This window comes from Musca autumnalis, unplaced genomic scaffold (genome assembly GCF_047663935.1).
Source record: "Musca autumnalis isolate F117 unplaced genomic scaffold, ASM4766393v1 scaffold_5, whole genome shotgun sequence".
NCBI lineage: Eukaryota > Metazoa > Arthropoda > Insecta > Diptera > Muscidae > Musca > Musca autumnalis.
This window is the reverse complement of record NW_027412088.1, coordinates 161,778,584-161,794,427: the sequence shown is the minus strand read 5'-3', so window position 1 is coordinate 161,794,427 and position 15,844 is coordinate 161,778,584. Positions and strand designations below refer to the sequence as shown.

General features: G+C 34.0%; 3 non-coding genes across 3 annotated transcripts; 2 read left to right on the top strand and 1 right to left on the bottom strand.

Moving 5' to 3' along the window:
• Positions 1 to 6,194: 6,194 nt before the first annotated feature.
• TRNAH-GUG (transfer RNA histidin (anticodon GUG)) lies at positions 6,195 to 6,266 on the bottom strand. Its single transcript has one exon. It is a non-coding gene; the product is annotated as a tRNA-His (tRNA).
• Positions 6,267 to 6,594: 328 nt separating this feature from the next.
• TRNAH-GUG (transfer RNA histidin (anticodon GUG)) lies at positions 6,595 to 6,666 on the top strand. Its single transcript has one exon. It is a non-coding gene; the product is annotated as a tRNA-His (tRNA).
• A 334-nt stretch (positions 6,667 to 7,000) lies between these two features.
• On the top strand, positions 7,001 to 7,072 carry TRNAH-GUG (transfer RNA histidin (anticodon GUG)). The gene has a single exon. It is a non-coding gene; the product is annotated as a tRNA-His (tRNA).
• Positions 7,073 to 15,844: the final 8,772 nt, after the last annotated feature.

Here is a 15,844-nt window from a genome sequence, read left to right as displayed (position 1 = left end):
AAAAGCTACAACCGATTCTGTGGTCAAATGGGACTAATACATTCAAAATATCTTAAAATGCCGTGTACTATATATGGGGCCTTATATGGGGGCTATACCAAAATGTGGACCTATATAAACATCATTTGGTAGAAATATTTTTTAGCCTCTGGAGACACAAAATACAAAATTACAACCAGTTCGGTGGTCAAATGGGACAAATATCCTAAAATTTCCTTAAAACGACGACGCGTCACTTTGTATGGGGGCTATACGAAAACGGGTACCTACATATACCGCTTTCAATACCAAAAGTCCTACATACAAATAATAGATTTCACCAAAATTTTATCCACCTACTTCAATCCGTTTGGAAGCTAGAGTGATTTCCACAGACGGACGGACATGGCTATATCGATGTAGAATTGCACGCTGATCAAGAATATATATAGTTTGTGGGGTCTACAATGATTATTTCGAGTAGTTACAAACGGAATGGCAAACTTAATATACCCCCCATCCTATGGTGGAGGGTATAAAAAATATGAAAAATGAAACCAGCGACCCGAAAAACATAAAAACCCAAGGTTAGGTTTCAGTCCATTCATTTTTAGAGTTTTGGCTAGGTTTTTCGTAAAATTGGCCACTGTATGTTGGTGTGAACTGTGTTTGAAATACGTGTTGCGAAAGCTATGATGCAAAATATCGCTGAAACAACATGAAGTAAGCATTTTAGAGTTTCAGAATGTTCTGAAGAATTGCTTAAAACATTATTTGAAAGATTTTTGCAAAAGACTACTTGGTAAACCTTCCAATGGTTTAGTTGAAACGGACCAGAATTCCAGAAACTATGTAAAAAATTCAATATTTTATCGATTTTGAAATTGAAATTTTCTTATGTAGTCTGTTAAACAGATAAGTTCTACTAGTTTAGAGCTACAATATTGCTAAACACATCAAGGCTAAATTCTTATTCATTTCTGAGCTGAAGGCCCCATAAATGCAAACAAATTTAGATTTAGTCCGGTTTAGATGAGGCCATAAAATCCGGACTGGATCTAACAGGACAAAACCCAACTAAGGTTTTTGTAGTCTCAATATGTACTTTCAAAAAATCCATTTTAAAAGTTGTTTACATTTTCAGTGTTGCATAGTGTTATGGTATGGGCTTCCTCTTTAGTAGTGCATAACGTACAGCTATCTGCTTAGCCAGACCTATACCCAGGTCAATTTCTAGAGCCTGAAGCAACCAGACCAGTCGGTAATAAACTTTCAAACGTTGGCTAATGTTGGCAAATAACCTATAAGTTAAGCAACTCAGCCTCGGCAGTTCCACAACTGACTGTTACCCCCATACAATCTAAATACGGATCAATATGTCCAGACTCAAGTTAGATAGACTGATGCAGTACGTTGTAACCATCACAACGCAGTCAGCTGCACTCCCATCCGATATGCCTGATGAGCTGACTAACCACCAGCGAAACCATCTTTGGGTGTGTGGGACTTTGCAAGAATTCATTTTTCAATACAATTAATGACAGTTCAAATTCAAACAGAGATATTTGCTGAAGACAAAATTGCAAAGGCAGTTCCGAAATTTTGTATTTTTGCTGCAGATATTTTGTTTTCTTACTTTAACCACGAGAAGAACAGAAAGTGGTACAGTTTTTTCTTCGCTGAATTAAGACTTCAAATAGCCGTGATCGTCTAGTGGTTAGGACCCTACGTTGTGGCCGTAGTAACCCAGGTTTGAATACTGGTCACGGCAATAATACCCTCAAAACTGGAACATTGGAACAAATTAAGTTAACTTACTTTTTCCGTTTCCAACATTATATAATACCCAAAAACAGCTATTATCGAAGTCATTGCGAATTTGTTACAAAATAATTTATCTTTTCATAGAAATGGTTACTTTTAGCATAAGGTAGACCATTAAATCGTCTGACCATAAATTACATTATTTTAGTTGTCCTTTTGATAAAGGTATCTAGACTCTCAATTTGATTCTTTTTAAAACGCTTCTTGTTAATCTATACCTTAAAATTTATTTCCAATCCACTGTACTGTACAAAAGACCCACGATGACGGCTTTGAAGAATACATCATTATTTTATGGAGGATTTTCGTTTCAACATGGTGTAAAAAATATATACGATGCTGCGACATGCAGACGGACGATTGGATGGAACATTTTTGCATAATGTTTTGTGCCACCCAAAATACTTAAGCACTAATAAACACAAAGAGAACTGCTACCAAATAAACCATGGCAACAGTAAAACATCTGTATTAAAAAGCAACAGAAGAACTATAGCACCACAAAGCTAAGAACAGAACGAACGGGTGTAAGGCAGCTTATGGATGCTAACCCGGTTGGTGCGGGTAATAATCATCGCTGTTACTAAATAAGTTTGTCGTTTGTATTCAACAAATTTGTTGAAAACACAGCTTCCGTAACATAAAGAGCGAGGAACAAATCTGTGACATGTGTTTCATGTTTTATGGCTGCTTATGCCCCCCTAATTTTTTGCTTTCTTGTTGTTGCTGTTGGATGTAAGATGGATTCTTAAGCTTTAGCGTTGTGCTACTCTTTTGTTAAACAAATCCAAAATAAAGAACGCTTGGGGGGTTTCTTTTTTATGGATGCTTAATAGTGTCGTGAAATACAAATGCATCCGAGTGAGTGTGTGTGTGTGAGGTTTTAAACATAAAAACTGGCATTTATGCACTTCATTAATTTTGTTTTGTTTAAGCCAGCGGAATGGGGTAAAAACAAAGTGGTAAAGTAGTACTGCTACTCATCTTACAACACACAAAGAATGTGTTGGAGTATGTCGAGAATTTATAGCTTTCAGTTGTCACTTTTTTGTGTGTTGTTGTTTTTAAGCGGATTTTCGCTGAAATAAAAACAATATGTGCATACATATGTACATATGTATGTAAATGTTCAAAATGGAAATGTGCACAATGAAATTGGACTTATTATTGATGTGATCAGCTTAAATGTCAGAGTGGGGTAATAAGATGCTTGTTGTGGGTGAAATCATTTAAAATTCTCAATAAAAAATAAAAATATTACGGACTTAATTATCACAATTCACAATGTTTGTCATAATTAGACATCGGATTTTGCATATTTGCATATTTTTTATTAATAAAGATACGAAAATTCTGATTGGACCAAAATTCGTTTTGAAGAAAGCTGAATGCAATGACAGGCTCATATTTTTTATTTTTTTGCATATTTTGCATATGCACAAAATATGCAAAAAATATGCAAAATATGCAAAATATGCAATTAATTTTTTTGACAAAAATCATCAAATTAAATTTGGAAAGTCATCAAAAAGTGTTCTATATTAAGTTTATTGCCGTTAAACGTCGATTTCTTAGCAGATTATCATGTTATTAGTTATTATTCCGCCACAGCAATAAATCTGGACTAAAAGACTTAGAAAATTTCCTATAACACAGCCTTCTTATTACAACATAAGTTGCTTTCTAATACAAATTTGTTCAAAAACTCAATCAGAAATGTCAAAATGTATGTATCCAAATATGTTGATAGGTTCTGCTCGGCCAAAATTGTCTGACAGAATAACAAATGAGCTAGAAATTAAGACTTAGGAAATATTGAATATTACATAAAATCTTTCATATTTAATTAAAAACATATAACAAATATACACGGAAAATAATTTTTAAATGTGAAATTCTTTTAAAATCAATATTTGTTAAAAGTTGAAAAGTACTAGATTCGCTTCATTTTGGCGTATACTAGTCGAATCGACAAAAATATTCCCTTTTTGAGCATAAATACGGAAATAAAAAATTGTGAAATTGGGGAAAGGAAACCAATTCTGCACGGAATTTGTATTCATGATTGCACTGATAACTATATTTTAATACCCTAAGGGTATTATGTCTTAGTGAATGAGTTTGCAACATGCAAAATGAAACGAAATAGACCCACAGTTCCTTTTGATGATCTGCATAGATTCGCACTTATCCATCTCGCCATGTCTTTTTGAAAATAAAGCACAGGTCACATTTATAGACCACTTCGCATAAAAATTGGGGATTTTTTGGCCCTAGGGCGATCTCTATTTTGGTAAGAATTGCTTCAGATTTGGATATTGCTCCCATATATACAGTTGATTCGCGATAATCCCTACACCACAGGTTTCGGCGGTGTCCGAATTATCAAAATGTTCGGATTAACGAATTGTAAGGAAAATAAATTATTTTATATGATTAAATCACTCGTGGAAGTTATATAATAATACTTTTTTAAATTGTAACTGCTAATTACGAACACTTAAATGAAAGTGCTCTACGTGTAAAAACTAGTGAGATTTTTCTACTCGAAAATCCGGAAAAAGAAAAAGCCAATCAGATTGTGAAAGTAGTGCTAGAAATATGACGTTTTTAAAGTTTACATCAGGATGTAAGCAAACCTAGAGACAGATGCATAATTTCATCGTTTTGTAAATTAATATTCCTTAAAATCTTTGCCTTTTAGGTGTATAGTGCATTTGGCAACTTTAATGACAATATTGCGTGAATATTTTTTTTAATATATTTATTTATATCCTATACAGCAAGACTAATGTGTCATGAAAGGTTTGTCCTTGTTCTCGATAATTTTTACTAAATGTTGCTGAAACAATTTTTTTACCAACTTCTCCATTAAACAACTGTCAAAATTCAAAGCATTGGTAATAATTAGTACAAATTATCAAGTACACGGACAGGTATAAATTAAACAATTGTGTATACAAAAGGGTTATGACTTTTCGACTGTGTTATCAAAATTGTTTTCCTGTAGCAGGAATGAATGAACTATATTTTTTAGCATTCCAAATACTTTTCTAACAGAAATATGTGAGTGGTTTTGCCATTTTAAAGACAATTCCAAGGTTTTTGACTTATTTTACCACTACCACTCTATGTGTGTTTTTTCTAAGTGGTGTCATATTGCACTAATCATTGGACGTTCTTCATTTTTCTTATTATTCATCGTGGATGGGTATAACAATAATGCATTACTTTTCGCCGAGGAGTGAACATTTTCCAATTCTGCATTATGCGTACAATATAGACCGAAATTATAAAATTATGTATTTTCAGTGCATTAAACTAAAACCATTTCATCAATATTAAAGCGGCAGTTAGAGCATTTTTCCAAAGAAGCTTTTTGACCATAAAGAACAAAAATTGCCAATTTATGTCTGTATAAACTGAATAAAGGACTAAACACTATAAATATATTAAAATCTAATATGTGGATATTCAAAACGTATACTTCTAATTATAGTTATATTCCAGAACCTGGAATCGTAAATGGTACTTTAGTACTTTTTTCCCATTTTTCGCTAAAAAACGAACCCTTTTTCCAAAAACTAGAAAAAACTGCGCTTTTATCTAAACAAAAAAAGCGATGACTAACTCTAGCTCCTTTGTTTTTCTGCTAGACAATTTAGGCCGATTAGAAACTATCACCATATTTGGACACGTTGATTTTGACATTTCTGATTGAGTTTTTGAAATTTTTCCATTATCTATCTACATTTGTATAGGAAGCAAATTATGTTGTAATAGGAATGCTGGGTTATTTGACATTTTCTTACCTTGTGAAAACTGATTTAAGTCTTGTTAGTCTAGATTTATTGCTGTGGCGTAATATCTGGAGAGTCTCAATAACATAATAATCTGCAAAAAACTATGTTAAACGTCAAAAAACTTAATTTAGAATGCTTTTTTGATGATTTTCCAAGTTTAATTGACGATTTTTGTCAAAAAAACACTTGCATATTTAGCATATTTTTTGCATATTTTTTGCATATATTTTGCATATTTTTTGCATATTTTTTGCATATATTTTGCATATTTTTGATATGACCCCAAATATCGAAAAATTGACCCTCAAAACGCCTAGATCCAAAATTTGAGTCCAATCGGATAAGAAATAAAAAACATGCTAAAATCCGATGTCTAGTCATAATGCATAACAATTCAGTTAAGAAAATGTTGTTTCCAGAAGATATTTGTATGAATGGTAGTTTAGAAAAAAAGTTACATACCATCTCATCCTTATATAACCAACAGCTTTGTTTTAAGCTGATCATAAAATAGTTTTTATTGGTAACAGAGTGAAAGTTAAAATATTACTTTATTCGTCACAAATGTTCCTTTTGGCAAGAGAACATTGCCGTGACCAAGATTCGAACCTGGGTTACTACGGCCACAACGTAGGGTCCTAACCACTAGACGATCACGGCTATGTGAATTCCTTATTTCAAAACAAATTACAGTCGAAATCTTAATCTCTAAGCCAATAACAAATGATGCCAAAATCAGTAAACAGTGAACCGGTTTTCTTACAAGTCTTGTCAAAAAGTGAATGGTGGCTACAAAGTTCAAATAGCAATTAGATTTTTAATGTTAAAAACTTAATTAGTTTTGTTGTGTGAAGCCAAGCTAAGAAATTAAAAGTCGGCTTTAAAAGTATCAATGTTTCTCCACAACCTTTGCAATTATTTTAAATTTTGTTTTAAGCAAGTAGCAAAATGATTAAATTAAACTAATCATTCAGCATCACTTCACTTAGCCGTGATCGTCTAGTGGTTAGGACCCTACGTTGTGGCCGTAGTAACCCAGGTTCGAATCCTGGTCACGGCAATGTTTAAAGCATTGTTAGCGGTGAAATATTTTTATCTAATATTTGGAATTTGATTGATATTTGTTGCATTGGCAGCGGTTAGCATGCCCACTTTGATCACTAAAGGTAGTGAGGTAGATACTTCCATCTTTCGACGTTGCTTGAGTAGGTTCTTGATCTATGTTCGGCATGGCGTTTTTGCTCGCCTCAAATAACAATTCATTACAACATTAGAAACTTTGTGAATCAGTTTTGTTGTGCGCTGAAAGAAATGGCAAATATTTTTTAAATATTTTGTTATAAACCATTTCCAAGTGATCTATCTAAGCTAACCTCTTGGCACCCTTTCAGAAAGCCGTGATCGTCTAGTGGTTAGGACTCTACGTTGTGGCCGTAGTAACCCAGGTTCGAATCCTGGTCACTGCAGTGTTTCAAACATGGCACGGGTGAAAAATGTTTTTTTTTATATCCTCCATCTGCAAATGGAGGCTAGATTAAGTCCGTTGCTTTGTTTGTAAATTCTCAAAATTATCATTTTTTATCCCACAAATTGCATGTACAATGATCACCAAAAAATTTTACATCGACTGAGCAATGTCCGTACGTCTGCCGGAAATTCCCTAGCTTCCGAGCAGATTGAAACCGATGGTAAAAATTTTACTTAAATATTTTTATATCCGTAGACCATATTGGTCAAGATTTTGGTTAGGGCCCCTATAATGGCCCGATTTAAGGTAATTTGAGAAGTGTATCCCTTTTTTAATGGAATGGATATTTGCATTTTGTGCTACAGGAGGTAGAAATAAATAGCAACGGAAGAACAGTGGGAAGGCTTGTCCCAATATGTGAAAACCGGTTTATTCTAATCTCAATCATATGGAATTGTCTGTTTTTATCGTCGAGCTCTGACGACGTGTCGAACATAGCACGGCACTACTTGTAGAGACGTTGTGCATGGCTGAAAATACTAAATAGTGTAGCAATCATCACGCTAAGGGACTTTTTGGCATTTTAAAAAATTCAACAAGTCTCATCTTTGAATCGATCGTACCAACGATTACACATACACCAAAGACTACTCAAAAAAAAAACTATATAGCATACAAAGATCCGCATGGATCGGGGTGACAGGGGCTATACGGACTTGTCCGGCTGAAGCCCTCAATATAATGATGCACATTCTGCAAATAGATATACACATCAAAGCAATCGCAACATGTAATTCGGCAAGGCTGCGGGCTCTAGGAAGATAAAGAGATAAAGCCTACGGACAAGCGTGCGTGCTCCTCAAACTACCAAAAGAAATAGCAACTACTGCTGATTACTGCGCTCTTACAATGACATTTGATCAGCCTTTTGAAGTCAAATTTCCAGGCAGGCAAGAATGGAATAATGGATTACCACTGACAGGTCATAACATCAAGGTATACACACATGGCTCCAAGATGAAATGTGTAGTCGGCTCTGGTGTCTTCCCAGATGAAGCAAATATATCTACATCCACAAAGCTACCTGACGACTGCAGTGTTTTTCAGACGGATATACTGACCATAAAGGAAGCTTGTATTATTCTCTTACTACTCCACACACCAAACTCAATAGGAATTTTTGTCGACAGTCAAGCGGCGCTCCTTGCACTAAAATCAAAATCAAAATCATCAAAGCTAGTGAAAGATTGTAAAGAAGAACTTGCTAAACTAGGGCGTCTGTCAAGAGTAACTCTCACCTGGATCCCAGGCCATAAGGGACTTGTTGGGAACATGGCCTCTATACCATGCCAAACGCACAAAGTTCCTTATCATCCAAAGTCGATGGAACCTGGCAAGACCTATTGCAGTGTTAACCGGTCACTGGACTATTGGTAACCACGCAAAGCGCTTAATCAACCACACAACGACCCGCAGATGCGGAAATGAAGAAGAGGAGGAAACTGTTGATCACCTCCTCTGTTCCTGCCCTGCACTAATGCAACGACGACTTAAAGCTATAGGACGATCGTTCCTTCATAACATCGCCGAGATAGCCGAGGCATATCTGGGAGATCTTCTACGATTTCTCACCTCAACAGGTTGGATTGCCAATTTAATACAACGAAATAACAATCCTTGAACGAGTGGAGTGGTTTCAAAACGGTATTCCTTACATACTAATTGAGGCTATAAAGTATAGCCACCACGTAAACCAACCAACCAAAGCACATCTCTGATTTCTTTCTCCAATATAATATGGAGGGTATAATTAAAGGTGTCATTTTGTTTGTAATACCTCGAAATATTGGTCGTAGACCCTATAAAGTGATCAGTCGATATAACCATGCCAGATGCCTCTCCATCCGTCCGTTTTTCTGATAAAATTAAGATACAGCTCGCAATATTTAAGATAGAGCTTTAAAATTTGGTACGAAAGTTTGGTATTGAAAATAATTTATATCGGTCCACGTTGAGATATAGCCCCATAGAATGTTACTACCCGAATTTCGGAATTTGTTCACGGTTTTTTTTCACATTATACAACCGAAATGTCTTAAATTTGGTGTAAAGTCTGCAGAAAATTGTTGCTATGAACCTGTTTTGATATAATCCTCATAGAACGATGCCCTCCGATTTCCCATTTCCATTTTTCGGCATTTTAAAGTTTGAAGTTTATAGCAATATTATTTAACCTAAATATTTGAAATTTGGTATTAAGTCTTGGTTTGGGTTAAAGACATTCCGCAGACAATAGTCCGTACAAAATCACATTTTGATATAAATCCCATAGAACGGTAGCTCGCTATTTCTGAATTGCGGTTAAATCATTCATGGTGGAGGGTAGAAAAAGTTCGACGCACACTGGTTCAGGAATATTGAAACTAAGGAAACCAACAAATTAGGTCAAAATATTGAAAGGTGTGGGCGTGGCGTGCTCCTAAAGACGACCATTTTTTAACAATTTTGGCAAATACGTAACGTTTATACGAAGTGAGTTATATTATCTTTCTCCAGGTACTAATTTTTAGGGAAATTCCAAATTTATTGGACTAGAAATTTTAGGGAACAGCTTGGAACAAATTTCCGTTTTCACAGAATGTTGCCCGAGAGTGTCCCCTTTCAGCCCATATATACTTTTCTACCCGTGCAGAACCGCTAGTAAATGTGGGTAAAAATTTGTGTTTTCCATACCGTTTAGCATATAAATTATAGCTTTTTACACAAATGGGCACTTTTTAATATATGATTTTTTATAAGAATAAAAAACCAAGGAGTATTTTTTGTATTTTAGAAAATAAATATAAATTTTTTGACATTTTTATCAAAAAAAGAAATTGTTTTTAATTTTTTGTATTTTTATGGTTTGCTTATTGGCGTTTGACCTTTTTTCTACCCTCCACCCTATAAAGTATTTAGTTATCGTTGGGTGTATAAAACTTTCCACCTGAAATTTGTTGGTATAAGTCCACGCATTCATATAGCCCCCATAGAACGGTACCTCCCGATTTCCAGCATTTTAAAGGTTGTGGCTTAAATATTTCACCGAAATGACTGAAAATCGGTATTTAGTCTTACTTTGGGGTATGAAACTTTCCCCCCAGACATAAGTTGGTACAGGTCCACGCCTTAATATAGCCCCCATAGAACGGTACCTCCCGATATCCAGTATTTTTAAGGTTTTAGCTTCATTATCGCACCGAAATGGCTGAAATGAGGTATTTAGTCTTCGTGGGGGGGTATAAAACTTCCCCCTAGACATTTGTTTGTATAAGTTCACGCCTTTATATAGCCCCCATAGAACGGAACCTCCCGATTTTGGTATTAAGTCTTCGTTGGTGGTATAAAACTTTCCTCCAGAAATTTGTCGGTGCTGGTCCACGCTTTAATATAATCCCCATTGAACAGTACCTCCCGATTTCCGGTATTTTGAATGTTGTGGCTTCAATATTCCTTCGAAATGGCTGAAATTTGGTATTTAGTCTTCGTTTGTGGTTTTTGAATTTCCCTTCTAATTTTCTCGGTATAGGTCCAAGCCTTTATATAGCCCTTATACAACGGTACCTCTCAATTTTCGTAATTCTGAAGGTTGTGACGTCAATATCCCATCGAAATGACTGACATTTGTTATTTAGTCTTCTATGGGGTTATAAAATATTCCAGAAAAGAATTATTAGTAGTTATTATTCTTCCTATATCCCCCATAAAAGCATAGAAGCTCTTGAGTTTTGGTATTATCTTACATAAATATTAGTATTTGTCTTCGTCATAAACGAAAGGAAACTAATTGTTACTTCAATACAATACGTGGTGGAGGGTATAACAAGTTCGGCCCGGCCGAACTTAACGCCGTTCTTACTTGTTAATAGATAGAATATATGAAAAACTCCAAAACACTCATATTTGGTTGCAAAACACTGTGCAACACTGAAAATGCAAACAACTTCTTGTGGGCATTTTCTGAAAGTACATATTAGGACTACAAAACCCCTAGTTGGATTTCGTGTCTTTAGATCGGGTTTGGATTTTGTGGCCTCATCTATACCGCGCTAAAACGACCCTTTTTTCAATTGATCCGTGCTTTATCTCAGAAACTAATAAGAATTTTGCTTTGCGGACTTCAGCAATATTGTAGTCCTAAAGTGGTAGAACTTTTATGTCAAACAGCGAACTACGAAAAGCCGTATATAGCTAATCAAAATTGATAAAATATAGGAAAGGTTACATTATTTCTGGAATTATGGTCAGTAACTGCCACACTATTGAGAGTTGAACCAAGCCGCCTTTAACAAACATTTTCCAAATAATGTCCTCAGCAATTCCTCAGAACATTGTGAAACTGTAGAACACTTATTTCATGTTGTTTAGGCGGTATTTCATATCATACTTTCTACAAAACATATTTCAAACAACGTTCACACAGGCTGTTTATTCTCATATTTGAAATTTCAATGTATTATTGATATATTTATCAAATTGTCGTTAAAAAATATGATAGAAACAACGCGATGGAGGAATTTTACAAGAATGATATATTCTAAAGAGTTGTGTATTACATTCCAGCGAATATTTTTGCCAAAGATAACATTAAGAAAAATTTAGCGGTTTTGGAGATACGCTGCGATATATATACAAATCACAGAAATTTTAGATATATTATAAAATTTGAAGAAATAAATGAGTTCATTCGTGTTCATTAAGTTTCCAAATACATTCTTCTTGTTCTTACCTACAAGTTTGGTGCTGATGTCATGGAAAGATTCGTATTGGTTTAAAAGATATAGCCCCGATTTCCTTTAAAAAGTCAATTTTTAGCCATGTTTAGATAGGGCCATAAAATCCGAACCCGATCTAACGAAACAAAAACCAAAGAGGGTTTTTGTCTATTGCATCTGTACTTTCATAAAAACCGCATTTGAAATTGTTTGCACAACATTACCTTGAAAATGTTGCACAGTGAAATAAAAAAAATTAACTAAAATTTTTAATTTTGACTTTGAACTCCTCTGCAACTACTAGATCGAATTCGAATGTTTTTAATGCAACGGAAAGCTGATTATCTCTATCCGTTACAGAGTTTTGACCAGGAAAAAAAAACGATTCTGAACCACTGTGTGGCACAGGCAAACTCAACTCAAATTTATCTTGTTATTCGGTATAAAATTTAGTTACGATATAGCCTCCATTTATCACTGTACCGATCAGTTTTTACATCTTAAGAATTATAAAACCTTATTTTTTAAGCTTATGTAAAGTTCGAACATGGACAATATGGGTCACATACTTTGTATACCTCCACAAAGTGGGTTCAAGTTAGGTGAACAGATGTGTAACAGGTCATAATTTTTGAAAAAAGTCGAAAAGTCATCGCCCTAACAAACATCTGCTGATTCGTTCGTACGACATGAAATAATTTTTGAGAAGAAAAATCGAAAACTCATCACTCCAATAAACATCTGCTGATCAACAGCCAATTAATTACATGTTTGACCCAACTATGTATGTACCTGCAATTTAACTCTTGAACTTCCCAAAAATTGTCAACGTGAATCAATGTGTTGGTATAGTTATTTTGAAAACTTTTTTGCATTTTGTTTTCTTACCAAACTATATCTTATTTGACATTTGAGGTTCCCAGAGGTCACAAAACTTTTTCACCAAAAAGTGTCAGCATAGTAGGTCAACCTCCCGATTTTTGATATTATAAAGATTTCAGGTTAATTTTTTTAATGGAACTAGCTGTAATTTGACATTTTAGGTTGCCAGTGATCACAAAATATCTCCACCAAAAAATTGGTAAATTGGGTCCATATTTTGGTATAGTCCAAATATAAGGGTGCCACCCAATTTCAAGTATTTTTACAGTTTTAGCTACTTTTTCAGACCGAATTAGCTATAAGTAGCATTTAAGGTTCGACTTAGGAACTACATATGACCAAGATTTTATAAACTTTCGTTTGAAAAGCTGTTTGGGACGCTCTTTTTAGGAATTACACAATATTAAATTTTCTACCTTCTGCTACTTAATTTTCTGTCATAATTGTGCTTACATTTTTTTACGGGCCATGCGCTTTTTTCTTTTTTTGTTTAAAAAATATTAAAATTCCGATTCATTTAAAAAATAAATACTAAAGCCATTTCTTAATCAATTAATATTGCCATATCTACTACACTTCAAAAGCCATTAGACATTTGTACATTCTCTATTTTTAAGAACATTTAATTACAGTAAAATCTACACATAAAAAGTCTTCCTTAAAATATCCAAATGACGAAAACAAAAGAATCGACTATCAAAACCGTAAATATTATTGCCTATAAACCTTAAGTAACGATTCATAAAATTCAAATCAAAGGCCAACCACGAAGTCAATAACAAACAACAACAACGTCGCTATTGAAAACACTTTTCATACTATAAAACTTTTCATGCGATCAATCATGATTCGTTTTATATGTAAAATACATATAGAAAACCATAAAAAAATAGTCAACACTAATTGATTACTATAAAAATGTTTATCAACAGCAAATAAAATAAATGGATTTTTAATATTTTTTTCGCTGCATTTCTCACAGAAGAAAAATAAACAACAGCAAAATAAAAACCGAACGAAATAGTTTTGTGACATTTCATTTGCCGGTGGACTAATTTGAAGTGGACACATTTTAGTGAGTAATATTAGGAGGGGTAACAAACAAATAAATAGACATCGGATTTTGCATATTTGCATATTTTTTAATATTAAAGATACGAAGATTCTGATTGGACCAAAATTCGTTTCAAAGAAATCTAAATTAAATGGCAGGGTCATATTTCGTATTTATTTTGCATATTTGCATATTTTGCATATGCACAAAATATGCAAAAAATATGCAAAATATGCAAAAAATATGCAAAATATGCAAAAAATATGCAAAATATGCAAAAAAATATGCAAAATATGCAAAAAATATGCAGAATATGCAAAAAATATGCAAAATATGCAAACAGATTTTGGCCGAAAATCGTCATAAAAGTCGTTAAATTGTCATTTAAAGTTGGAAAAACCATCAAAAAATACATAACAGTGTTCTAAACTAAGACTGTTGACCGTATAACGTCGAATTTTTCAGCAGATTATTATGTTATTGAGACCATTTACGACAGTGTGGTGTAGTGTATAAAAATATGGTATCGTAATACCATTTTTTTATTATTAAACTATGTAAAAATATAAAATTTTATAAAATATCAAACGTTTTATGTAAAATTCAATATTTTCTTTTTTGTAGCATCTTAATTTAATTTGTAGCATTGGGCTGGTTTTAACTCAAAGGACCAAATCGATCTCGGATTTTTTAGCCGGGGAGCCGTCTAAACATTTTAGTATCTTTAGATTTTAAGATAGCCAAAGTTTGAGCACAATTCGAATATTTTAAAACGTGGTACTGGGGCCTCGAATTAATGAAAATCTATTATTTTTTTTGCTATTTGGCGACTTCGACGGCCCATACATGTGGAACGGTTAAAGGTACTTGCCCGTATTACGCATTTAACTATAAGCTATTCTGTTCTTAACATTTCTTGCTGAACAACAAAGTACGTAAGTGTTACTGAATTCCAGATAATAAACCCAATGTCTCGAGAAAGGCCTTAGGGCAAAAATGGAGTCTATTTAAAAAAAAAACAATTTTTTCTTCCTATATTATCAATTTTTTGCGAGTGAAAACGAATATATTTTACTGTATTTGAAAATGTTGCATATTAGGGCGAAGGTCTATTTTTTCTATTCATTCCTCGTTGGAGTCGAGCTTAATGACCGATGATGTTTGCAAGTGAAAAAGGAAAGCTGAAGATTCGAACCCCCACAACCACCATTATGTGACTTGTTTCGCCTTTTGTAGAAGCACATCAGACATATCGGCCGTGGAATGGCATCGCTATCCATCAAACATTTCCTTTTTCAAATGTAATTTTGTTTTTACAAAGATGGACATTTGTACATTCATTGTATGGCTTCAATGACAAACGCTTACATTTTGTTCATACATATTTTAATTTACTTATGCCCGTAATTTCAACGTCTGGGTGAACGGGTACGTAGCTACCTATTATTTATCTTTACCTACGCGTTTGGTAATTTCTACATGCCATTTACCGAGGCGTGTAAATTTTAAAATCATGTGGTAGTATTGGTGATTTTTATTCATGATTTCGCAAAATCATTGCCACATAGAAGTGTTTTACAACTTTTAATACATTGGCAACGATTAACCAGGTAAAATCCTTGGTGTAAGTAACACGGCCGTTTTTGACTCGGTAACGTTACTTATGCATTGAAATTATAAAATGTTGCTTACACGGGAGATATCTGTGAACTCATACATAGCTACGTCTTGAAGTTTCGGGCATTAAGGGACTAATATATACAGATGACAACTTGGCGATGAACTCGACTCCTTGCTATGTCGCTCACAATTTTCAAGATATTTGCCAATCCTTTACCCCTCCTGGTAATTGATGTTCTGTGGTCAAGTTGCATTATCTTTTTCAAGAAATTCAGAGTTAAAGTTTAATCTCTTGAACAACAATTAAGTCTCACTTGTAATTATGCCTGGTAAACCTTTTTCTAGGAATTTCGGCAGTTGATTTTTGTAAGTTTGGATCGATTATTTCTGGAGAAATTTCTATCTTTGCTTTGTTAAGATTTTGTCGTCTTTTGGATCTTTACGGTGTTTTGCACTATCA